The following is a 25,781-nucleotide window of genomic DNA, read 5'->3' on the forward strand; positions in this document are numbered from 1 at the left end:
CTTGTGTTAGATTCACGCGGTTGCTCAGGGGAAAACATTTCATTCAGCAGAATCACCAGTGGGCACAACGACTCCACTTGTTGTGGACATGACTTCTGGCCACACCAACCTTAGCAATCAGAGATGGACGTCAGGCCAGTGCATCAGACAATTCCTGCCAAAACAAATACTCCCATTCATTACTTGAAAGTTTCGATTATTTTCTTGACCAGCAGTAGGTTATTATCTTCAAGTGTCTGTGTTCATGCCCCCATGAAAGCATGTGCCTGATGCCACGGCCACTTTCTCCACAATGGTGTGGTTCAAGGACAGAGGCCAGGCATCCACCCATGGCTTCTCACATGACTCCTCTTTGTGCGGACCCTTAAACCATTCTAGTTTTGTCATCCCTGTGTTGAGGAGGCAGCTCTGCTCACCCTGCACAATCAGTGCTGTGGTCTTTGTCCTCAGAGTAAAACCTCAGGAGTGGATACATCCTCTCCTCACATGCGGTTTTGCCTGGCAAGTATCAGGAGGGGCCCCGCTGGCATTCTTTGTCTTGACCGCTGCCCGCCTGGAAGCGCCAGCCTCACACCTGGAGGCCATGCACGCTTCCATTCCACCTCCCACCAATGCGGGCACATTTGGGGTTGAGAAGGTGCCCCATGATTTGTGCTTCACCCAGGATGATATTGGGCTGTGGTCTTGGATGCTCTGGCCCTGACGATGGCCCCAGAGCAAATCCCATTACTGAGAAGCCAGGTAGTGGTGGCCTCTTTTGATGAGCTCAGAATACAAGTTCAAGAAAAGAATCAGGCAACAGAGAGAACACTGACCTGGGGCTGGGGAGGCCTGGGTTCCAGGCTGATGACTGTTTTTAGTCATCATATCCTCACAAGTCACTTAATCTCTCTGGGTCTCGCTTACTTGTTAATGGTAAAGGGTTGGGTGGAATTATCTTTCTTGCCCTCAGCAGATCAGAAACGTGTGGTTCTCACCTAAGCCTCTGGGTCAACACTCAGAGGACCCACGGCCTCAGTTTCCACATCATCATGTCCTGGGGGGTGTGTGCTGGTCTCCTTGGGCTGCCTTAACAAAGTGTCACAAACCACGGGGCCTAAACAACAGGCATTTATTGTCTCTCAGTCTGGAGGCGGGATGCCCGGGACCCAGGTGTGGACAGGGCCACGCTCCCTTTGAAAGCAGCGGGGTGGGATCTGCTCCAGGCCACACTCCAAGCTTCTGGAAGGTCCTTGGCGACGGCTGCGGAACTCCAATCTCTACCGGGTCTTTTCTCTGTGTGTGTCTGTGTCCAAATTTCTCCTTTTCATGACACCAGTCCTATTGGATGAGGGGCTCTGCTCCACTACGACCTCTCCTCACCTAGTTATATCTGCAATGACCCTATTTCCAAACAAGGTGACATTCTGAGGTCCAGGGGGGCGGGGGGTGAGGACTTCACATATGACCTTCTTGGGAGGGGAGTGACACAATTCAGCCCATATCTGTGAGTCTGGCACGAGAATGCGTCAAGGCGAGGGGGACAGCGGGGGCAAATACACCCCTTTAGTAAGCGCAGCGCGAGGCCCCACGTGGTGGCCTGGGCGTGGCCAGTGATAAAGAGCTCAGGTGCACGTCGGGGGCTCTGCGGAACCGGAGTCACCTCTGCCTCTGTCACCCGTGCCAGGCTGGGAGGGTGACACCACCCCTTCCCCCACTGCTCCTCTGGCCAGAGCCCATCAGAAGAGGGAAGGCGGCCCGGGGCGAGGACGGGGTCGGGCCGGAAGCAAGAGAAGACAAGAGAGGACTGAGACGCATGCTCACTGGCTGAGGCCGCCACCCGCTCCGGAGCACAGAACCCCCTGGCTGCCCGCTGTTGGAACCTTGAGCTGGAGTCTGGTGGAGCCTGGAGAGCGGGGAAGGTGTGCGGGGAGTGCGCTCCAGGCCTCGGCGAGAGAGAGTCCCCGGGAGCAGGGCGCCACCTCCAGGGCCCACATCCCAGGGCGCATCTGACCAGCATCCCAGGCCGGCCCTGCCCTGATGTCCTGGGAGTGACGTGGGGACATGACCGAGGCTCCGTTTCAAGTCCCTACACTAAAGAGCAGCCCCCGCGGGAAGAAGCTACCAGAAGTTTTCATTTGCTTGTTCCTCAGACGCACAGTTCGCTGCTGCTCCAAACGCCACTTTCGCTGAATCCAAGCTGCCCACCCCTCCCCCCTCCCCTCCCCCTTCCCCCTCCCCTCCCCCTTCCCCCTCCCCCTCCCCCCTCCGTCCCCCTCCTCCCCCCACCCCCCCACCCCGAGAAACGCACTGCTTTTCTGTCTCCATGAGGGCCGTCCTGCAGGGCCTGCTCCTATCTCAGCTGTTTTAACAGTGAACCATAGAGCTGAGCGTCCACAGAAAAGTTAAAGATCTTCTAGAAGTTCAGAAACGTCGGGTACTTCCCCACGTGGGTGACTTGAATGACTTAGTCACACTTAGCCACATTCTTTGTGCAGAAGTGGTCCAGTGTGAAATCCCCACTGGTTTTCAGGGGCCCATCAGGGACGTAGGAGAGAGAGGAGGTGACGTGTGGGCCCTATTGCCTCCACGTGGGAGGATGGAGGTTTTGGTTTTTTGCTTTTTTGGAAAAAAGGCATTCCTTTGAGAATGTTCTCCATTTGTTACTGGGATATCCCCGCGGGTCTATCACATCTGCCTTGTGTCCTCGGGAGACCACATGTAAAGGAGCAGAGCCGGGTGCCCTGGGGAGGCGATGGGGGTGCACAGGTGAGGAGTGCCCGACACCCCCCCACCCCAGGAGACATGCATTTAGCCCATCATGTGCTTGGCAGGGCTGCTCAGAGTCAGGGGTCCCAGGGCATCTGTGTCCCCACCGAGTGCATTTCCCCCAACGTCTGGAAGCCTCCTGGATGTTAGGGTCGCAGGCCGGGTTACAGAGGGAGCATGTAGACTGCAGGTGCCCTTGACCTTCAGCCTGGAGGTCCTGAAAGGCCTAATGACATTTTGAGAATTTATTTATTCAACAAATACTGATTAAGGACCTGCTGCAGGTAAGGCATTCTTATCCTGGACACCCAGTGGGCAAAATAGGAGAAAAGCCTCCTCTCAGTGGAGTGGACACAGGTGTGTGGGGCGGATAATCAATAACTAAATAAACTATGCCTCCATGTGTCTGAGGCAGATCAACGCGGGGCCATGACTTAGGGATGGGGACCGGGGTGCTACCATATTTGACTAGGACTGAGAGAAGGCCTGGCTGCAAGAGACCAGAAGACGGGGAGGGAGAGAGAGCAGGAACGTTCCAGATGGGGGGAAGAGCAGGGTCAGGGCCCCAGGCAGGCCAGCGTGTTTGAAGCCAGTGGGGTGAGTGAGGTGGCTGAGAACAGCCAGGTAGGGAGGGTGGGCGAGGCCGGGACCTGCGGGTACACCAGGACCATGGGTCTTCTCTGGCTGCCCCAGGGGGCATTGAGGGTTTGGGGGGAAGGGCAGATCTGAGGTCCATCTGCAGTGGATTCAGGCCTGAGAATGGACAACAAGGACAAAGACAGAGCCAGCCGGGGAGAGAGAGCCGCAGTCCAGGGGGTGGGTAGGGCTGGGTGGGAGCAGAGGAGAGGGCGAGGAGTCCAGTGGCCCTGTTGGGATGGCTCCAAGTCTCTGGATAGGTGTTTGCCGTGAGGGGCCCTCAGAGTAGCTCCACTCTGAGCAACTTCACCATGAACATTTAGGGCCTGACTCCTGGGAAATGATGTCCTTCCAGGACACCACATCTCTTGCTTCCAGTTGCTTCCTGTAAGAGAGGTCAAAGTGATAGCTTTAAAAAATGGATTTATCATACAGTAGAAAACACGTTAGCCTTTATAAGTGAAAACAGATAAAGGATGTCAAAAATGCTGGAATCTTAGAATGTGTTGTGTGTTCATACAGGCTATGTGAAAGCATCATTTGAATATTTTAAAGCCTTCTTTTTCTTTTTGTTAAAAACATACTGTCTTCAAGAACACAGACCCCATGAATCACCTTTTTTAAAAGGGCGGCAATTTAAAGTTCCCATGCAGCCTACGTCATGAACAAGCTGCTATTGAAACATCCTGTGCTCTGGATAAAGTTCTAAGACCTTGGCGATTGTCTTTAGCATGAGAATCATACACAAATCCCACACATGAACTGTTTAGACTTCCATTTTTAATTATTCATGAAATGTGCAGAAACATGGTCCAATGCACATTTGAGCAAAATTCGCTAATGCCCGTGAACAAATCATAATCACCTCACCAGGGGGTCGGGGTGCAAGCTCCCCTTGAATCTGTGCCTTATTAGAACCTGATGCTGCCACACTGACAGCCAGCCCATGGTGACGGGTCCCCAGCTCCCAGACTTGGGGGCCTTGGCTGTGACGTCTCTACTCTCTCGACCCAAAGGGAGCCGCATTCAGCAGGTTTCTCAGATTCAAGGTTGATGTATCTGTGCTGAAGATACAGCCCGGCAGAGGGGTATGTTTCAGCTTTGGTACCTGGAGGAAACTTAGCTTCTGGTGTGACATCATACGTGACCTGGCTTCCCTGTGGGCCCATCTGTGCAGAAGCAGGGGTAACCACCAGGAGACTCCAACTCTTATGGGATGGAATGAAGTGAGCTTACTAACACTGATGGTCTGAAATTAAAAGGCAAAATATCAGGAAGCCAAGATGGACACAAACATGAACAGGTAACCCACATAAGAGGAAAATGTTCAAACTTATTAACTAGCAAAGAGATGTGAGTTACAATGGTGCACATCCAATTGTCTTTGGAAGATATTTATTAGCACTACTTATTGTCAGGCATTCTTCCAGACTCTGAGGATACAGAGATCTGTGAGATAAGTGTCGTTCTCCAGGGATCCTACTCCAGTGGAGAGGGATGGACAAACAAACACACAAGACCCCAGGGAATGATGAGTGATGGAGATAAAGCAGAGTGAGGTGTCAGGAGAGGTGGTCTTGGGTAGCAGGCTGGAGTATAGCAGGGACAAGACCAAAATCAGCTAAGGGAGTGTCTAGGCAGAGGGAGTGCAGGTGGTCTTGGCAGGGTCTTCTGCAAATTCAAGGACAGGGAGAGGTGGTATTGTGGTAGCAGAGTGAGGTGGGGATGATAAGGTGGGGGGGAGTAACAGGTGATAAGGCCAGAGAGGAAGCGGGGCCAGGTCTCCACACTCAGGGAGATGGGAAGTCCCGTCAATGGGATTCCACGTTGTAGTTGCAATATGGATATATTTTAAAGTAGAAATGACAGATTTTTTTCTTGAGTTACACACTGAGTGAAAAAAAAAAAGAGAGAGAGAGAGAGAGAAAGGATCTAATTATGACTCTAAGATCTTAGTTAAAGCAAATTGAAGAATGTAGTTATAATTTACCAGGATGGGGAAAACTATGGGAGAAGAATGTTTGGGGATAAAGATTGAGTTCCTTTTAAGACATGAAGATTGAGATGCTCCTTGAACATCTAAGTGGAAATATTGAGAATGTAGCTGGACTTACAGGACTGTAGTTCAGGAGAGAGGTCTGGATTAGAGGGATAATTTGTGAATCATCCGTGTATAGGTGGAATTTTTAAATGACAGATGAGTGTTATCCTCTAAGTAGTGCAAGTAAAAGAAATACTCAGTGAGGTAGAAGAGCTAGGAGTAACTTTTCAAGAGACAGTGAAGGAGATTTTTTTTTTGAAAGAGCAGTTGATCACGTGTCAACTATCATTAGCAGCTCAGATAAGCTGAGATCAGAGAATTGCCCACTGGTTTATGTTCTGGGCTGAATTGTGTTCCCCCAAAATTGATATGTTGAAGTCAAAGCACTGGTACCTCAGAATATGACTGTATTTGGAGATAGGGCATTTAGAAAGGTAATTAAGGTAAAGTGAGGTCACATAGGTGGGGCCCTAATCCAATATGACTGGTGTCCTTATAAGAATAGGAGATTAGGACACAGACACAGGGAGAAGACGACCATCTACATGCCAAGGGGAGAGGCCTCAGAAGAAACCAGTCCTGCTGACATCTTGGACTTCCAGCCTCCAGAACTGTGAGAAAATAAATTACTGTTGTTTAGGCCACCAAGTCTGTGGCACTTTATCACAGCAGCTCTGACAAAGGAATACTCACTTGTCATATGTGGTGACTCGGCACAATGTTTGTGGCAGACTTTGCTGGTTAGCAGACCAATATTGATTCCTCCTTTCTCTACTGAACGCATCACATTTGGGTGACCATGTACCTGACTCTGAAGGATGGTCCATGATGGTCCTTTCCTCTTTGCCAGTGATTTAGTCCAGGGACCAAGTTCTGTTAAGAGATGTAAGAGGACATAGGCTAGGGCTTCTGGAAAAGGGCCTCCTCCTCGACAATGGAGAGATGCATGAGTAGATGGTCCTGATGCTGCCCCCTCCCTGCTTCCTCCTCTGGGTTCTGACAGCCAAGGACTGAAACTAGAAATTAACAACTAAAAGTGCCTCCATCCTGACGCATTCAGAATCAAACAACCCACATCCAATTCACAAGTTAAAGAAATCACAGTGGAGTTATGACCATACGTGTAAAAATATAAATATTGTAAAAGGACAGCAAATCAAATTTAACAGAAAAAGACAGAAAAAAAAAAATCAACACTCTTTAGAGGAAGAGAACATAATTCAGAATCCCTACAATAAATCATACACTAACTCCAGCACATGTTAAAAAATATGTATATATAATCAAAAAGCAAGAAAAAATAACAAAGAATCAAGAGATAAAATATTCAATAGAAGCAAATAAGGGATAAATCAAATATTGTCATTAGTGGGTAAAGACTTCAAAATAAGTATGACTAATATGGACAAATGGACAAACAACACTGAGCAAAATATAATCGATAAGCATTCTAGAAATACAAACTGCAAAATATATATATATATTTAAAAAGTATATTGAGTTAGTTTTAAAATTAAAGCAGAAGATAAAATTTATAAACTTGAAAATAATTCAGAATATAGTATTTGGGCTTGATTTTAAAGATAAGAAAGAATGGAAACAGCAGAACAGAGCATGAGAGAAATATGAGTGAAGATATGAATGAGAGAATGAAACAGAAGCAATATTGAAAAGTAATTACCCAGAACTTTCCAAATGATAAGACATCAACTCACAAACAACTCATCAGCTTACAACTCAGCAAATTCAAAGCACAATGCAGAGAAAACTGCAATTAATCACATCATTGTCTGATTGTTTAAAACCAAAGTTAAAGGGGAATATTAAAAGCACTGAGGGTGGGGTGGGCATCCATTAACTTCAGGGGAAGAGGAGGGATGACCACCTGAAGCTCTGAAATTCTATCCTCAGTGAAAATATTGCTCCAAAATTACAGGAAAATAAAGATCTCTTTAGACAAAAGCTGAGAGTATTTGTTTCCATCAGATTTCACACTACTGAAAATATGAAAGGGCCTTCTTCAGGAGCAAAGACAAGGATTCCAGAAAAAAGCAGAGAACTGGGGAAAAAGAAAGGTCATTGAAAAAGAAAAATGTATCAATAATTGTATAATATATTGTCTGTTTAAAACAAAAATAATAACAATGAGGGACTTATAACATGTATAGAAATAAAACATATGACAATAAGTGAAAGAAGAATTGGTGTAAAATCAAGTTAAATTGCTCTTAGAGGTTTCATTATTTGGGATGTAGAAAAGTGCCAACTTAAAGGAGTTAGTGATAGGTAAGGATCCATTTTTTAAAATTTTTGAGATGACTACAAAGTGATAATAAACATAAAATAAAAAAATCTACTGGAGCAGATAAAATGAAATAATATATTAAATTAATTAAAAAGAAGAAGTTTAGTGGTGTATATAAAAGTAATATGTAATTAACAAGTAGCATTTATATTTGGATGGTTTGGCATGCGAAAATCTATCAACCTAGTTCACCAGATTAATATATTAAAAGAGAAAAAATAAAATATGTTATCTCATTAGAAAGAGCAAAAAAATATAAAATTCAACATTCATTCAAGAAAAATTCTTGGAGACCTAGGAAGACATCTTTATTGCAATAAAACTATCCACTAAAGGCTGCATACTCCTTAGCAATGGGAGATTAGAAGCATTTTTATTAAATCAGGAAGAAATCAAGGTTGCCTCTCATCACTCTCTTCTATTTAACATTTTATTACAATCCCCAATTCAAAGACATTACATATTTAAAAAAGAAATATGATGAATAGGCATTGGTAAGGATGAGACACTATTTTCCTTGTTTCTAGAAGACCTGATTATCTATACTGAAAATTCCTGAAAATCAACTAACTCTTGCTCACTATAAACTATTCATCAGGATTTCAGGATAGAAAACAATATAATACCAATAACAAGAAAAACAGCCGTATTCCCTTCCTCCAAACTCACCATACACACGAAGGTAAAGGTACAACTTGTACAACAGCAACAAAAATTCTAGGAATAAATCTATGAAAATAGGACTAGGAAATTTATGGAAGAATTATAAAAAAAAATATTGAAGTCTTTTAAATATAACTACTTAGAAGTACCCTCACCTCAAGTGTGTGAGTTCTGTATGAAGAACGTTGGAAGCTTTACTGGCAGGAAACATCATGACAGATGAGGAGGGGTCTTTGCTGTTTCTGATCTGGGGAGGGAGGGACTGGGTGTGTGACGTGTCCTGACACTGCCTGCACCATGCGTCAGCTCCGCCTCTGTTCATTGTGAAACCCAGGCAAGTTGCCCAACCTCTTCTGCCTCAGCTTTCTCTTCTAGAAAATGCTGACGACAGCACTGATGCGAGTCAAAGTACAAGGATACATAAAGCACACTTGCTTTGTTTCTCACCATGCAGAAGAGCCCCAGAAATGTGAGCTGCCCTCTCCCACACTTGCCCAGACATAAGGTTGGTCCCCAGCCCAGGTTTTCACCAAGATACAAAATGTTCTAAACTTCAGCTGGAACATAACAACAAGAGTTGACAACAAAATGTTTAAAAATGAGGATGCAACTAGAGATCATCATACTAAGTGAAGTGAGTCAGAAGGAGAAAGACAAATACCATGTGATATCACTTATATGTGGAATCTAAAATATCACACAAATGAACTTATCTATGAAAGAGAAACAGACTCAAAGACATAGAGAACAGACTTGTGGTTGCCAAGGGGGAGGGGGAAGGGATGGATTGGAAGTTTGGGGTTAACAAAGGCAAACTATTATATAGCAGATTGATCAACAACAAGGACCTACTGCATAGTGCAGGGAACTATATTCAGTATCCTATGGTAAACCATAATGGAAAAGAATTTTTTAAAAAGAATGTAAAAAAAAAATGAGAGTGACGAAGGGGGTCTAGTCACTCTCAATATGAGATGACGTTGTCCACTGACCAGTACTCGCCCCCAAGCTGACGGTCAGGAGAACAGAATAGGCTCCTTGAAGCTGACCCTACTCTGGTTCAGTACTTGTTCTGTGGCCATAAATGCAACTAACAGAGTAAGGAGGGACACATTATTCAGAAAATAAATTCCCAAAATAAGTATTTGAATAAAATGACAGAAACTCAAATTATATCCTTTGAAAAATATTCTCCAAGTGGATTAAGAAATTACTGTACAGAATAAACTTTTATTCTTTATCTGATCTGAGGAATGAGGCATTTCAAGCACATTTAGCGATGGAAAATCTCCATTGCAATGGAAGGTTATGATATTAAAAATATCCTAAATGGAGAAAAAAAATTCTTTTTACAAATCCATTTTTTTCAAGTGAATTTGTAATCCATGTGTCAGATTATTATTCTTAAAGCATAATTTCTACTAAAAAATCAATGGAAAAGAAAAAGAGAAGCATGAAAATTTAAGGTTAGAAACAAAAATACTCCAGGTTAGGAAATGATTTTCCAACATTATTGCATCCAGATAAAATGCAAGTTAAAGCTTTGCCTGGTCTGCCGGGATTCAGCAGGCAATGCTGAATTTTGTCCATGACGCCCCGGGCCACCCCTGTCTGAGTTTCAGCAGGATTTTCAGTCTGGTACACATTTTCCATACAGCAGTTTGACAATGTGTAGTAAGAGCTTTTGCACATCCACAGTTTCAGCCCTGCAATTCCACTGGAGGAATGTCTCCTAAGAAAAGACTCAGGGATGCAGTCAGCAGTCTCCGCTGAGATCATGGTCTCAGCCTTGTTTGTAGGAGTGAAAAATGCACCTATGCAAATGTCCCGGACAGAGAAATGTAAACATGGGAGAGTGTATTAGGGAAAAGTAGGTACCCATAACAGCTGCAATTTTCATGTGCTAGAGAGACATCTATGCATTACAAATATTATGAAGAAGTGTTCCAAACATGAATCATGTTTACTTCTGAGAGAGATTCTTCCACTTTACAAGATAATATAATAATTTTATAATTGAATAAACATCATTATAATAGCTTAAATTAACTTTAAAAATACACATTGTGATCATTTAAAACCGTACCTGTGGGGAGGGAAGGAGAGAGAGACAGGCACCCAGTAGATGAAATTGAACAAGCATGGTCCCCCCAGGAAGTCCTCCCAGTAAGGGCACCCCTCTCCCCAGAAAGCCCCAGAAGGCAGATGTCCAGTGGTCTCCCAGAACGGCCCCGCCTCCTCCCTGAGCCTCTTCTTAGGGTCTCCACCGTAAACTCAGGAGAAAGACAGGACTGCAGTCTTCCTTTGTCGCCTCTTCAGAGGCTGCACCTTTGGGGCAGGGAACATCAGTTAAAGATCAGGGGCTTAGCAAGAGGATGGGGGTTGCCCTGCAGTTGGCTGACCTTGCCTGCTGCACCAAAGCCCCATGTCTATCTTTATTGATTAGCTTCTATTAATAACCCTGCAGGATTGGCAGGCATGTCGCAGGGCTGGCTGAGAGACTGTGGCCAGAGGTGTTAGGGAAACAGTCAGCATCCCTGACTGAGGCCCTGAGTCATTACTAAAGAGCCCGTGGTGTGTTTTGTAACTTGGGGGCCTGGGCCACGGCTCACTTCAGCTGGGTAATTATTGAACTGACCCTTGAAATATTCAAAGAACTATCACTTCCTTTCTAAGATCTGACCTTTGCCTGGTTCTCGGAGCAGTTTCCCAACCCTGGGGAGGTCTTGTTGTGGAGTCTGTGTCCCAGGAGCCCCCTGCACACCAGAGGCAGGAAGGATGAGGCTGTGAATTAGAGAGTCGAATTAGGCTCCAGTCTTCTGCCTTCAGGTGAGCAGGACCTGCAGCCACCATGGTCCTGGGAGCGCGTGAAAGCTCCGTGAGACAGCAAAATAAAGAAATATGTAGTGGCTAAATCAGGGCACTGCACTCAGCTAACCTAAGGGAATTGTCCGATATTCTGCAATGCAATGAAATGTGATTTTGGTAAATCTCTCTATTTGAAACAACAATACACAAATGAAGCAGTAAAAATTCCAGGGACATCATGAGGTGGTCACATAGATGTATGGAAACAGAAAGGCATAGTAAACACATTTGCTCTGTAGAGATGCAAAGGGAGGGAGAGAGATAGTGAAACAGCCTTAAATGAAGGGACTTGAGGCCTCAAAGTGAGAGGGATGAATAGCTGTCCGTTTATGCCTCAAATAACAAAGCATTAAAAATGTTGATTTGCCTTTTTATCTCAATTTTGTTGTTGTTGTTGTTCTTTTACTCTTTGTTCATAATAACTATTTCACAATGAGCTACTGTCAAGACAGAAAACTCAGAAGGTCAAGATCTGAGCAGGTTATCTGGGTTCTAAAACTGCATAAAGGTAACCTGGGAACTTGTTAAAATGCAGGTTCTGAGGCCCTGGACCAGACTTACTAACTCAGAATCTGGATGTGGGATGTGAGAATCAGGATTTTTATCACGGTTCCTGGATAAGAAATACTGATAAGAACAGATTATATCACACAGGCAGATTTGGTTATGGTAAATGATAGTAATGTTAAATTTTGCAAAATTTATGTAACCATTTACCTAATTTATTTAAAGACTATTTGAAAAAATTGGATAATTAAGTAATACTGAAGTAAGCATCATGCCTCTCTGGGCTATTGGAAGGAAGCACTCGCCTTGTATACATAGGTGATGTACCTAGAATGGTGTCTGGTACCAAGTAAATGCTCAATAAATTAGCTTTAAGAGGAAAGCTCTGATGTAATAGCAAGAATATAAACACTGGAATCAGACTTGTGTGCTTTACAATACTTGCACAGGATAGTCAATCATTTTGCAATTCCATTATTATTATTATCGCAATTATTGTTATACTTCTTTTCCATTCCCACTGCTGCTACCCAATTTAAAGTCTTACCATCTCTCACATGGTCTCTTGTTTTGACCTTACTTGCTCTCACCTGACTCCTGTTCCTCTCTAGGCTCCGGAGTTCTACAAATGCTAAACTAGGGGGTTTGTTGCAAAATGCTAAGGTAATCTAAACTGTCCCTATGGCATTTGTCATAATTTTCACTTGTGGTAACATTTCATCTTTGTACACAGGATGAAGATGAATCATTACAATAAAAAATATGGATTTATTTACCTTTTCAAATATTCACATACCAGACCTTCAGCTTCAGACACTTGTACTCTGACAGTACAGTCTTCCAGCTGCAAGTTTGGATCAAATAGCCTTGACTTCCAAAAGAAATGCCCCTTTTTCTCCAAGACCTCCTCACATCAAGGTCTTCCTCAGCTTGACTTTCCTCTGAAGCTGTCCCAGGATGAATCCATCCTTGCTTTCTCCCTTTATTGGCCATTAATCTGTAATACATCTGCATGACAGACATTTTATTTTTTTAAGTGAACTACCTTTTCCTATATTGCTCTCCTTATTCCTTTTACATCTGTTCCCCATCTATGACAGGGCCTGTCTCATTTTTTCACATTTTCTATGTCATCTCTACTAGAACCTGACACACAGTAGCTGCTTAATATATAATATAATGTTGACAAGAACTCAGTTTGTTCCTGGCACTAAGACTCAAATCAACCTCATGAGTTGGGTGCTATTATTATTCCCATTTATAGATGAGGAAACTGAGGCAAATAAAACTTAAGTAGCTTGCCTAAAGTCTCAAAGCAATAAAAGGAGTGAAACTGGGGTTCCAAACTGGGAGTTTGACTACCCAGTATTTAATCTCCTTATGTTTATCAAATCATCAATCATCTTGAGTTGATCTGTGGCAAATCCTCTTCTTGCTGTGAGAAGAGCACCCAAGGGGCCCAGCCCCAGGAGAGCATGAGCTTGGAGGTTCCCCATAACACTGACTGGCCAGGGACCTGCTCCCTTGTAACCCTCAGCACATCTCCCATGCCTGGCCAATTAGTACTGAAGCAGAATGAAGCACCAGGACAAAATGTGTGTCCTGGGTGCCATTTGCACAGTTTGCCTGTGTAGGAAGAAATGGCATCCAATGTTCCATCGTCACCTGAGAAACCACTGGAAGTCAGTCACTCTAACCCTGCCTGGAAAGCATGCATCCAAATCTGTGTCCCTAAAAACACTCCAAGGCTCAGCTCAAATGCCGCCATCTTTAAAATGCCTTACTCCTTCCTGGCTCCCAAGGGAGTGTGTCCTTTCTCTGAATGTCCACCACTCTCAGAACAAGAGGAAGTTGGTGTGGTGAGGAGGAAGGACTCTGGAGCCAGGCAGCTTGATTCTCATCCCAGTTCTGCCACTTCCTACCTGGTATGACCCTGGACACACCACCTCACCTCAGCTTCCCCCACGTGAAACGGAGAGCATCATAATGCCATCTCACCACGTTATAAAGCATATATAAAACATATATATAGCTCTCAGAACAGACTGTTTTTTACTGTTATGAGGCTCTTTTCCTGTCTTCCTCCTGCACGCGTGCCCGCACTCCCATAACTCTCCAGAGGTCTAAAGTTTCAAGAAGCCTCTTACCCACATGTCACCTTGATGCCTAGTGTGATGCCTTGAATATGGTAGTAACTGGATATGTAGAAATATGCATTATTTCTATAAGAATACAATCTTTCTACAAGAAGTAACCTGGTCTAAATTTAGATAGATAATATCTGAATGAACTTGACCACCACAACAATGACCTAGATTGTTCCTAGCACCTCATATCTGCCCCCCCCCCACCAAGCAAAAGCCTCTTTGTTTACAGTATTTTGTTATTTTGTTCTCTGCACATCAGTCAGGAATTTTTGAGCCCAGAGTGAACACAGAAATGTGCATGGTGAAACGTACAGGTATAGAATTGAACTCGGTTTATCCTTCTAAGCACTGCATTTGTTTCCATAATTCAGGTAAATGCTATGGTTAATAGTTAACTAGGGCTGGCTTCAACAATGATCACAAAATTTACCTACCTTTACAATACAAAGTGTACTGATTTTTTTTTTTTCTATTTACTAATCCTATTTTAAAACAAAGCACGGTATATTTTGGCTTTGCCTCTCAATTTTTCTTGATCTTCACTAGGTGATAAATGCACCTTAGTAACAACATAAAAAAAAAAAAAACCTATTCTATTCAGGGAGATGCAGGATGCTCTGTAGACGGGTGGATTGCATTTCTTTTCCATTTTCAGAAATAAACCCAGAAAATCTTAATTGCTATGAAAATCTAGTTAACATTTATTTTTAAAATATAGCATAATAAAAAATGTTAATCAGAAAATAAACAAGTATATAAAAGAACTGTAATAACCTTTTCCACTAAAGTGATAATTACATTTTTTACTTTCACAATCTAATTTTGATGTTTTTCTTAACGGTATGTGATTAAAAGTATTTATATATTCAGCTGTCTGATTATAAGTTTCTGGATAATTTAAAAACAGATTGTTAGAACTATTACTTTCCAATAGAAGGGTAAAAACACACAAACACTATCTGAGAACATAAAAACAATGATCTATAGTCTTACATTATTTCTAAAATATTTGGCAAGATTAGAAATCATCATTATTTCTGATAGTACAGAATCTGTTTTTGATTTCACAGTTATCATTTACCAAAAGCAATTCAGATTGGGTAAACACAATGAAAAAATACACAGTAATTAATTTTTCCAAGCAACCTCCTGGATAGAACCAGGGCAGGCAAAATGCCAGATAACAGAGAACCTTCAATAACCTACAGCACAAATGTATTTGAAATACAAAAGCGGTTCACGCTCTCTATTCAAACGGCCGTCAGTGGCGCTGGCACCTGGGCCGTAAACATCCAGGGTCAGTTACTCTTACCCAGAATTAACTCAGATGGGAAACTAGCCGCCTGGCTAATTCCCTCTAATTGAATGTTGTTTAATCACATCATTTCCCGGACCAGAATTCTTAAACTTACTATTTTTTTCTTTCTGTTCCTAACTTGTTTGCCCTCACTAATTAAAGAAATGTGCCGTGTTTGAAAACAAACAAAAAATAATTGGATATGCTGGTAGGAAAATTGCCCAAGAGATCATGCCAAAAACGTGTGGGTGATTCAGAACAAGCAGTTCCCCTCCTTTTTTGGTTTCAATAGCTATTTTAAGTTGCCGGCTGAATAGGCACAACTTGGCAGAGCAGCTGAGAATAGACGTCCACCCGTCCCTCTGAAATGCAGGGGAGGCTGGCTCGAAACCTCCCGATTCCTCTGGGCTTCTGCAGAGATTGATCTAAGGAGAGCACCGTCACTTAAGACCCAACTTTCATTCCACGCTGTCTGCAGTTAGCAGCGGAGAAAGTTTAATTCTGAACTGTGAAAAGATTCAATAAGTCACCACAAATCACCCCGGCTGAAGCCCAAACTGAGTAATTTACACAGCACTTTGTGATCTTCAAACAGTTTGCAGTGGGCAATTATTCACGCCCGACATGGGGCCGCTGGGTCCAAGCTCCCTGTTTGTTCTAAGGCCGAGGAGAGGTGTTTGAAAACCGCAAGAGACGACCAGGGGCCCAGAGATCACGGCTAATGTGACACCCCCAGGCCTAATCTTCTTAGAGCACTGGGATAAAATAAGTATCCATTACAAAATCGCCCTTCATCCTGCCCCCTTCTGAGCCCGGCCACTCTGATAGCCAGCTCGGAGACAATTGTGTGATTCTAGACTTAATCAGGTATTAGGCGCTGAGGCAGGAGGAGAGGAGCTAATCTCCATATTTAGTCCATCTGTACTGGTGGACCTGACTTGCCTGGCCCCGATAGATCAAAAGGAATTGGCAAAAATCAGATTAAGGCTGGAGAAAGGGGGGAGTTTCGAGTCGTGTAACAGGCACATTTTTTCTCCCTGCCTTGGATGTGTGTACATTTATTAAGACCATGCGGTTAATCCCATGAGCTTTCAGTGCATTGTGCTTGCCTTTTCTTCTTCTGCCCCCTCTTTCAATCGAAAAAAAAAAAAAAAAAAGCCGTTAAAGTGAAATATTGTATTAATTATCAAAATATGAGCCCTGCACATCGAGGGCTGATGGAGTTGCCCGGTTTAGAGAAGTCCAGCGATTTGGGTGTGCAATACAGCCTGTGGGCTCGCTCGTCCGCCCGGGGAGGGGCACAGGCCTGGCATTTTCTGGGACCGAGACACACGGCGGAGCAGTGTGAAGTCAGCGGAAGAGAAGATGCTAATTATTAACACAGGCTGCCACGGAGCCGGGCTGGCGGTGGGGCAGGTGTAAGCGCAGCTCTGCGACATCTGATCTCCTGGCGTCACCACCTTGCTGCAGATCTCTGAGACGGAGCCCGGGAAACATATGGGATTCACCAATTAAACTGGCTCCTGTTTTCTCCTTTAAAACGTGCTGCCACGTTACACACCAGTCGGTTATTTTCTTCCCCGCTCCTCCGTGTGGTTTTGTCGGCAATACCATCTTGCCTCTGTGGTCTCCGCCGCTGCCTCTACCCACGGGTGCTTCCAACCCAGGTCGCGCGGACAGATGGATAAGGAGGGCGAAGGATTCACACTCTCGCCGCTGTTGGCCGTCACCCGCTGTTTGTAAACAGTGACATGTGGCCACCAGCCGTGTCCTTCAAGCGCCGATAAGTTAAACGTGCAGGCGGGCAACCTTGAGCTGGCCCCCATCTCATGATGGACACGGCGCATGGCTCGGCCTGTCCCAGGCGGGGATGGAGAGAACTTGCTGCGCGAAAGGAAACGTGGTCAAAGGAGCGCGGGCTCCGCTCCTGGAAGGCTGACAAAGTCCCTTCTCTCTCAGGAAGCCCCACGCAGTGCCAGAAGAGAGCCGCATGGCCGCTGGATTTTGGCAGTTGAGTCACCTCATTAGAGTGGATTAAGTCGTGATGCTGAGAAGGATAAAAGGTGAACAGCAGAGCGAGAGGACGGCAGCCGCGGCAGCGTTGAGTGTCATCTGTGGCCGACGTGTCACCGACTCTCACCCATGTGGTTCACACTTTCAATTTCCTTCCGCAGGAACCGGGCGGTAATTGCAGAGGCTGGTGCTGGAGCTGCGCGTCGGGGGCCTCCCAGCCCTCGTCACCTCCTCTTGATGCTCGAATCCAGATATGTTCAAAGGCAAAGGTCCCGAGCCTGCGGATTCCCCCCGGGACCTGGGGAGGGGGTGATGCCGTTCAAAAGTGAACAAATAAGAAACGCACCACACTTGCAGGATGGCAATTAAATTAGCCACCACTGTCTGAGCCTGGCTTGGTCTCCAGCGTTTGGCAGTAAGTCGCACTGGCGAATCCCTGCCTTTGATTCTGCCTCACAAGACTTAAAAACACAACACAAGGACAAACTCAGGTGTCCCCTGGCGTCCTGCCTCTGCTGCACGTGTGTTTCTGCAGGTGCGTCTTTATCAACTGGGGCCGCGTCTGCGTTCCTCCCAGACGCGGTGCCATGTTGCAGTTTCCCCGTCAATCTGGCTGTGCCTTTCTTCTGCTCAAATTATAGGAAATAAAGAAAACCAACTCCAGATGTAAGTGATTTTATGAGCAAGGGGTTAAGGAGTTCAAGAGGATTTTAGATTGTTGGGAAGACAGAATGCATGGGGCGAAGCCAATCTGTGGTCAGGAAGGAAGGAGAGGAAAGGACAGGAACAAAGCAGATCAGATAAACACTTGGAATAAAAATAAGGAATTGTCGGACAGCTCTCCTGACTTGCCCATGTTTCCCTATCTCCAGCTGTCAAGGGGATGTTTTTTCTTTATAGTGGAGGGGGGCTGGGGAGGGGGCTTGCATTTCTTGGGAAGATTAGCGAGAAAAATCTCTAAGCGCTCTGAGCTGCACACACGAGGGCTGGTACGTAATTGTGACTTACCATCGTTTGGGGCTTCAGGACAGGCAGAGGGTCACCCCCAAGGCACCTGATCTCATGACGCTGCCTCTGAATCGCCAAGTCTGGCCAATGCGGGAGAGACGCAGTGCAGAGCCCGCAAAGAGGGTATCGTTAGCATTGGGAGAATGTTCCTGAAAGGTGGAGTCTTTGCTCATCAACACACCAGGGCATTTCTGTAATAAATAAATGAGATTTTGATGTGGATTGAAAAAATGCCCTGTATTGTTAGTAATTTGACCTCCACAGCCTAAATAGAGAATTTCTACTTAGACCAGGCACCCTTTTTAATCCTCAGCACGGGTTAGCACAGAGAGCTGGCTTCCTTATATTGTGTGTGTGTGTGTGTGTGTGTGTGTGTGTGTGTGTGTGTGTGTGTGTGTGTAAGGCTGCCATCCGTCCTACCCCTGGGACAGTGAGACTTTCAGTGATGATTCTGGAATGCACAGCCTCCAACCTAAGGAAATGCTGCATGCATCCAGGCCCCTGTGCCGTCCCGTCAGATGATCGTCCAGGGCCTCCCCGTCCTCTCTCTCTAAGCCAGTTCCGAAGGCCCAGCCCAAGCCAGTGAACACAGTGTCCTGAGATGGAGCCAGTGCCCAGGAGAGGGAGGCAACCCAGCATGCTCAGCCTAGGAAGGGACCTTGAGAACACAGAACGGAACCCGTGGACGGCTGGCTGGAGGTGCCTGGCTTGCTGGTGGAGCCGCTGTAACAGAAGCGTCACTCCGCCCCCGAGGTCCAGAGATGGGGGACAAGAGACCCTGTTGTGCAACTGTTTACCGCTCGCACCCTTCTGATATGGGAGGCAGGGGCCCAGCAGTTGGCGTCTCTTCTCTGAGTGACTGCCAGATGGCCTCCGGCAAGTGCAGACTCTTAGACCTCAAACCGCATCAGCTCGGAAGCAGAATCTCTTCCCTGTTTCCTGTGACGGACCCGAGTCCAACTCTGGGCCTCGCTTCCTGGTCTTTTTTTCCCCTCTTTAATCAACTTCCTTGGCGATGGATAACCAAGGAGACAATGGAGATGGAGCCCACCAGATTCCAACACAATTTCTGTTCCATCGTTTGATTATTAGGCTTGTCCTGTACCTTAAACCCAAGGATTCTACTAATGATACACCAGAGAGGCCTGGAGGAGACAGGGCACCCTGAACTGTCCACGTTTTGGAGGCCAAGCCCTTGCCTTCCACGAGCAGGGACATTGAACTGGAGGACTTTTGCCTCAGCAAGTCCAAGTCCCCTAGTCTGTGATGGCTCAGCTCAGCCCCACTGCAGGACACAGACGACCAGGGGCCTGCACTGAGATGGTGCTGGGTCCCAGGGAGGTGGCACTGGGTGACGTGGTGATGGGTCCTGGGGAGGTGGCACTGGGTGACGTGGTGATGGGTCCTGGGGAGGTGGCACTGGGTGACGTGGTGATGGGTCCCGGGGAGGTGGCACTGGGTGACATGGTGATGGGTCCCGGGGAGATGGCACTAGGTGACATGGTGATGGGTCCTGGGGAGGTGGCACTAGGTGACATGGTGATGGGTCCTGGGGAGGTGGCACTAGGTGACATGGTGATGGGTCCCAGGGAGGTGGCATCCTACTGTAACAACACCTGTGCCTTGAGTTCTACGGGGAAACTACACCCTGTGCCTTAGTCTGACCATAACATTGGAGGAGATATCTGGGTGAATACAAAGAAATCAAGTGCGAACATAACATTGGTCAACTATAGGCTTTATTTCTTAATAGGATCAATTAAAAAGATTTAGCGATAATTCTCCAATAGATAAAAATGATATAATTAATAAGTGTGAATACATGAATTCTCATCTGTATAACGAAGGTAATGATATAGATCAAAGGAAGATGTAATGTAACAATGTGAAATATACAGAAATGTGTAGAAAGACACACATTGATATAATAATGCTGTATATTTATTGAATAAGCTCATTATTCCTATTCAGGGGATCCAGGATACTTTAAGAGTTTTGTGCTTTCAGATCACCTTGTTAGAAACAGATTAAGAAAATGATAGCAGTTATGGCGGATGATTAACTACCACTGTCCCAAACTGTGCATTCTTTTGTGTCTGATCCCGGCCGGAGAACTGTCCTCACCACCACCGTACTGCAGATCCGTGGTGTCCAATACCACAGGCCCAGAGCCGTCCACGCAAGTAAAGCAAAAGCGGACAGAATGGTTTTAGCATCTACTGTAGACCCGTTGCTGTTCTTTCAGAGAAAAGACATGGCAGGCCAATGTATTCCCACTTGAGACCAATCTGACTGCTGGAGCTGGTGGTGATAAACCCTGGCTTTTCAGGCTGGAAGGTGTGCGAGCTGAAAGAAGGGACCACATGGATCATGGAATCAGTGGAGACTGCACCCAGGTCTGTGCCCCGTGGACCTGCTGTGGGTACACAGGTAAGAATGTCCACCTGTGCTGATGCCTAGTAAGCAGGCAGCTGTCCAGAGTTGGGTCTTGTCTTGGCTGAGTAAACCCTCCACAGATGAAACACACTATTTAACCTGAATTATCTAAAAATTACATACACTACTGTTCTTCCCACATGAAACCATGTTCATCTGATAAAAAAGGGTGTCTTCATGGAAAGCCACCGTCTCTATCACCCAGGGCCTCCGGAAGTCGTCCTTCAGAAACCCTGGCTGGCTCACCCAACGCCGTCTCCCCGAGGTGGGGCTAACCCTGACCTCTGAGCTCCCAATGTCTTTGGGCTCCGCCGTGTCTCCCACCGTCTTGTGCACATTTGCTTTGTCGTGTTGTCCAGTGAATGCTTGTTGAATGATGGTACGTGATCCATTCAGGGATTGCTGGCCAGATATCCAAGTCATGGCAACATGGCGGTACTTAAAACCTCCCCGCTGATGGATCTCAAGACTGTGAATCTCTTTAGTTCTCGCTTGGGAGAAAACACACGTGTCGCTTAAAGCTCACCGATTTGTTACTTGCATCTCAAATCTTTACAGCGAAGATGCTCAGTTAAGATGATCTGGTCCAGATCCGGACGTTAGTTCAGCCTCCTTTGCCCAGTGTCTCACGGAGCTGGGTGTCTCATGGTACCACGTCCAAGTCACGGTACCCGTGTGTTTATGGGACTCACAGTAAGTATGCATCTGGTTGTGGCTGCCTTGTCATGAAAAGTGCTCCTTTGCATGCAGGAAAATTCCGCCAGTTCTGGAAACTCTGAGGAACTCCTTGAGCTCGAACTCGAGTCACGAGTCTGTGTTTGTTTTGCTGGAATGGCAACACCGATACCTGTTTAGTTCCTGATTCAATACAGCTTTACACACTCCAGGGCGAGGACCAGTGGCCTTACCACGCATCCACCTTAAAATACAGCATCACCTTCGTGTCATAAACCAGTTTATTTTCTGTGTTGTACTGCAGACTAAGGATGATACAAAGTCCAGCTTTCATGTCCAGGAAGGCCAAGCCCGTGTTGCACAAGGCCGAGCGTGTGGACAGCCTGTCAGCACCGGAGGACATTTCTGCGAGAAGGTCACAGACCTGAATGCATTAGTGAGGCGGGCGATGCATGGTGGCCCCGGCTTCCCCTCGGTCCCCGGCAGCAGCTGCACATTAGATGACGCCCCCTTTCAGCTCTAAGTGCTGCTGCTGCCCGTTATCGGCCGGTCGCCAGCGGGCTCAGGGGAGCAGCGCTATCTCCTATGGCCATGAAAATTGATATTGAACATGGAAGGGAAAATCTCACAAGCTGATAGCAATTAGCTAAAAAGGATTTGCGACTCCATGATTCATCACTCCAGGGGACCAAAGTCATTTGCAGACGCTGTTTCCAGAGTCCCGGCGCGCAGCTCCAAGCTCTGCCTCTGTTTCCCTCCCACTGGGGTGTGACATTTTCGGCTTTCAGAGCCCCTTTCCAGAACAGAGGCTGTCGCAGGTGGGGACTCTTCTGTCACAGATGCTTTCATGAGAAGGTGCTCAAAGCCAGGCTCAGATGCTTACTTCTATTTAGATATTCAAGTCGGAAAATGGAAATCAGTTTCCTTAAGAGTCTGCTGTGTTGTTTTCGTTTAGGAGAGTAATCTGTGACTCTGGGTCAGTAAGAAAATTTTACCTAAGTTAATCAGAATAATAGTGCTAAGGTACCAAAAGTGTCTCGAGATTATTTTCCAAAAAGAAACGCTTGACCCAGGTAGCCGCCCCTTTATTCTTGATCGCCGAGTTGCACCGACCCCTGGCATGTGACCCCAGTGCCGGCCCATTGGAGGCTGCGCTCCCTTCCGTGGCGGCGGGGCTCCCCGGCCACCTGAGCCCACCTGCAGCTCTGGCTATTTAATCTATGTATCTGGTGCCAAGCATTCCATTAGAATAATATCCCAGACCTTCTCTATTTCTTAAGTGGACAGAAAATTTCTGTGCAATTTTGTCACAAATGATGCAGAAAATCGTGCCCTGGGTGTTTCTCCATGTAGAACTGTGACAGACCTGAACAGGAAAGTTAAACATAAACACTTTTATGACCCCAGAGAAGCGAGAGGGCGCTGGAACTAGTATTATAGAGCAGAAATTACAAAGGAAAACTTCATTTATACAATTTTCTTTACTATTTATATATGTGAAATAAATCATATATTTATATACTCTTTATTTTAATGTCAATGTGCATATATGTGTGTATACATATATCTGAATACACACACACACACACACACACACACACACACATGCATCGAAATTAAAAGCTTCTTTATGACAAAAAAATACCATAAACAGACCAAAAAGAATGCCACATGTAACCTCATCATCAATTAGGGAGGTGAGATTCATACAGCGATGTCCTCTTGTCCCCTCCAGCGACTGGTGCCTAATAGCACATCTGACCACAGGAAGGCTTGGCCGGGACTGGGGGGCTCTCTGATGGCCGTGCAGACCGAGGGGAGGGCCAGTGTGGGGAGCCAGAGAGCCCAGAGCCAGCGCCTCCTGTCGGCCCCACCTCAGCATCCTGTGGGGCCAGTCCCCCGTTTTATGGGTCAGGGAGGGTCGGCCATCCATCCATTTCCAACTATGGGTTCTGGCTTCCTCCTGTTGGGCACAGAGCCGCCCTTGCTCTACTAGGGTGCATTTCACCTTGAATGGCCTGCGCAGTCAAGCGTGCTTTAACAGTGATTTTGTGGCCAGCAGGAAATTGTCTGGACGCGTGTGGAAGATTAGGGACAGGAAGGAACCCACTTTGAGAAATGTAGGTACCTCGGTGGGAGGGCGGGCTGGAAGCAGGGTGGAGGGAGCATAGCCAGGTCAACACAGTTGTTCCCCGGAGACCAGGAGACTCTGGGAGGTTGACTTTAGGTGGACGAGGTGCCCACGGGATGGACAGGACATTGAGGGTCTCCAGAGGACCAGTTTCTGCAGCACCTGTGGCAAACCTAGAAATGGGTTAAAACTAGAAAGTAGGGGGGTAAGGGGTGAATAACACAGCATGGAGAGAGCTTTTCTTCTGGGGTTGGAGAGGAATTCTCGGTGGGCGGTAACATTGCATTCAACACACAGTGGACTTCAGGATGATTCAGAGCTACTTCATGTGCCTGTGATCTTAGAGCTCCAGGTCTGTTAGTTATGTCATCAACTGCATTCAACTTATGTTAATGTGGTGATATATTCCTTAGTTGCAAAGCCATTGCACTGACCACCTTTATAGGTCCTAGAAACCAGGGGATCATATGGGTAACGCCTGGAAGTTTCAGGATCTCTGAAATCCATCTCTTGCCAATTCTGAACCAATGATGGGTGATACCGGCATCCTGAGACCAGGCTTCCTCCTCCCTGTTTCTTCCTCTGGCTCTTTCTTTCCCTCTTTCCCCAGAGGTCGGATCTCCTTGTGTGATAGTCCCCATGCTTAACTTCCTGCTGATTATTTCAGAAACGATCCCTGCCCTGCGCCTGGGAATTCCAACCCCGAGAACTTGGAAACGCCCTCTCAGCTCCCAGAAGGGAGCTTCCCCTTCTGGCTTTGGTCTTGTGAGCATATTTCCTCTTTGGATGGATGTTGTGCTTGCTCAGGGCTCCCAGGTCTATTTGGACTTGGGAACCATGTCCTCCCCCATGCTTGGTATAAGCCTGTGAGCTCCCGACAAATAGCCCTCTTATCTCATCGATGTGCTCCAATTAGAGGGCAAGTTGTCTCCTTGCGTCTCTGACTCTGAGATGGAGAAATTCCAGCCCTCACAGCCCAAGGCCAGAGCAGGTCACAGGGCAGCGCTGCAGGAGGGCTGAGCCACGTACCGTGTGTCCTCTGCACCATGCTGGCCGTGTGATGCCAGCGCTGCTCTGTACAACATCTGCTTAGCAAGCCGTGGTCAAAACTGCTGACGGCTCTGATCCTGGCGGGAGATGTGAAAGCAGGGAAACGGATCCCTCCCTGGGAACTGGATCTCATAACCTTGTGTCTCAGAAAGGTCAAATAAGATAGAGAAGAAATATGTAAATGCAAAGCAGTGCATTTGGGAGCAGGTTGGGGAGGGAGAGAGCTTGGCTCCCGGAGTGGGGACAGGAAATGTGAGCTGTGGGTGAGATGGTGCTCTGGCTCTGCAGCCGCTGTTCCCAGCCTGACAGCTTTGACCTTGAGAAGGCCGGTTCTCCACCCTCACCTCTCCAGTGCTCAGGCTAGGAGCCTACAACTGCATTGGTGATTGGGGTGAGATGGTACCAGGGTGGAGGTGAGCCAGCACCTGGACAGCAGGAGAGTTGGACCCGTGCTGGGGAGACTCTGATGGGCGAGGCACATTCTGTTCCCCACTGACTCACTCTTCCAATGCCAAAGTGCATGTCCTTTGGGGTGGGACTCAGAGCGCACCTCTGCTGGTCCCATATTTGCCACCATTACCCTTCTGCTTCCATCAGCATTTTATTTCTCTTTCCTGGGCACTTACCGTTTCCTTCCCCTCCACATAAATGTCTCTGTTAATCCACTACCCTTAAGTATCCCAGGGAGGGGTGGACAGGTGTGGACGCTGTGGTGTGGCTCCGGGCCAGGGGTCTGGGTCTGTGTGTACCCTCGACCCAACGCTGGCCCACGGGGGACCTGGAGCAGGTCCCCTCTGTGCTCAGTGTTCTCACCACGAACAGACCTCAGTACCATACCCCTGTCAGATGGTCTTATTTGAGTGACTTAAGTATATTTGCAAAGTACTTAAAACAATGAAAATGACACACATGCACACACACAAGTTACTTGTTCCTGAGGACCCAGCCATGCCTTCTTCTTGTTCATGTACCCAGTGCCAAGCTTGGTGACATGCACAGGCTGCAGGGTCAACTGGCTGAGTTGCACAGAGAAGTTCAGGGAGGCCCTCGGTAGCTGCCTAGTCCTTCGAGAAGTCTGTGTGCCCATGGGCTCTTGTGCCCCCTCCTTGAGCCTCTGGACCCACTGGCTTTTCAGGCTCTGTGGCCTCCAATCAGCGAGGCCTTAGCCCAACCTCGTGGCCTGGAGCTGCACGCTCCCCAGGCAACTCGGGGGCGTTCACCTCCCAAGGACAGGCCTTTGTTCAATGGATGCAGGC

The 25,781-nt window shown here is 46.5% G+C and overlaps 1 long non-coding RNA gene across 3 annotated transcripts; it reads right to left on the reverse strand.

Moving 5' to 3' along the window:
- Positions 1 to 2,283: 2,283 nt before the first annotated feature.
- LOC309657588 lies at positions 2,284 to 25,554 on the reverse strand. Of its 3 annotated transcripts, none has more exons than XR_014261856.1 (4): positions 8,549 to 25,554; positions 6,119 to 6,298; positions 4,250 to 4,633; positions 2,284 to 3,769 (listed from the first exon to the last, which is right to left on the reverse strand). It is a non-coding gene; the product is annotated as an uncharacterized lncRNA (long non-coding RNA). The 3 variants fall into 3 exon arrangements; XR_014261857.1 differs by having other exon boundaries at positions 4,493 to 4,633; positions 8,549 to 24,894; XR_014261858.1 differs by lacking the exon at positions 8,549 to 25,554 and adding an exon at positions 8,400 to 8,542 and having other exon boundaries at positions 4,493 to 4,633.
- Positions 25,555 to 25,781: the final 227 nt, after the last annotated feature.

The sequence above is a fragment of the Balaenoptera physalus genome (assembly GCF_965194825.1).
Source record: "Balaenoptera physalus genome assembly, chromosome: 3".
NCBI classification, from domain to species: Eukaryota; Metazoa; Chordata; class Mammalia; order Artiodactyla; family Balaenopteridae; genus Balaenoptera; species Balaenoptera physalus.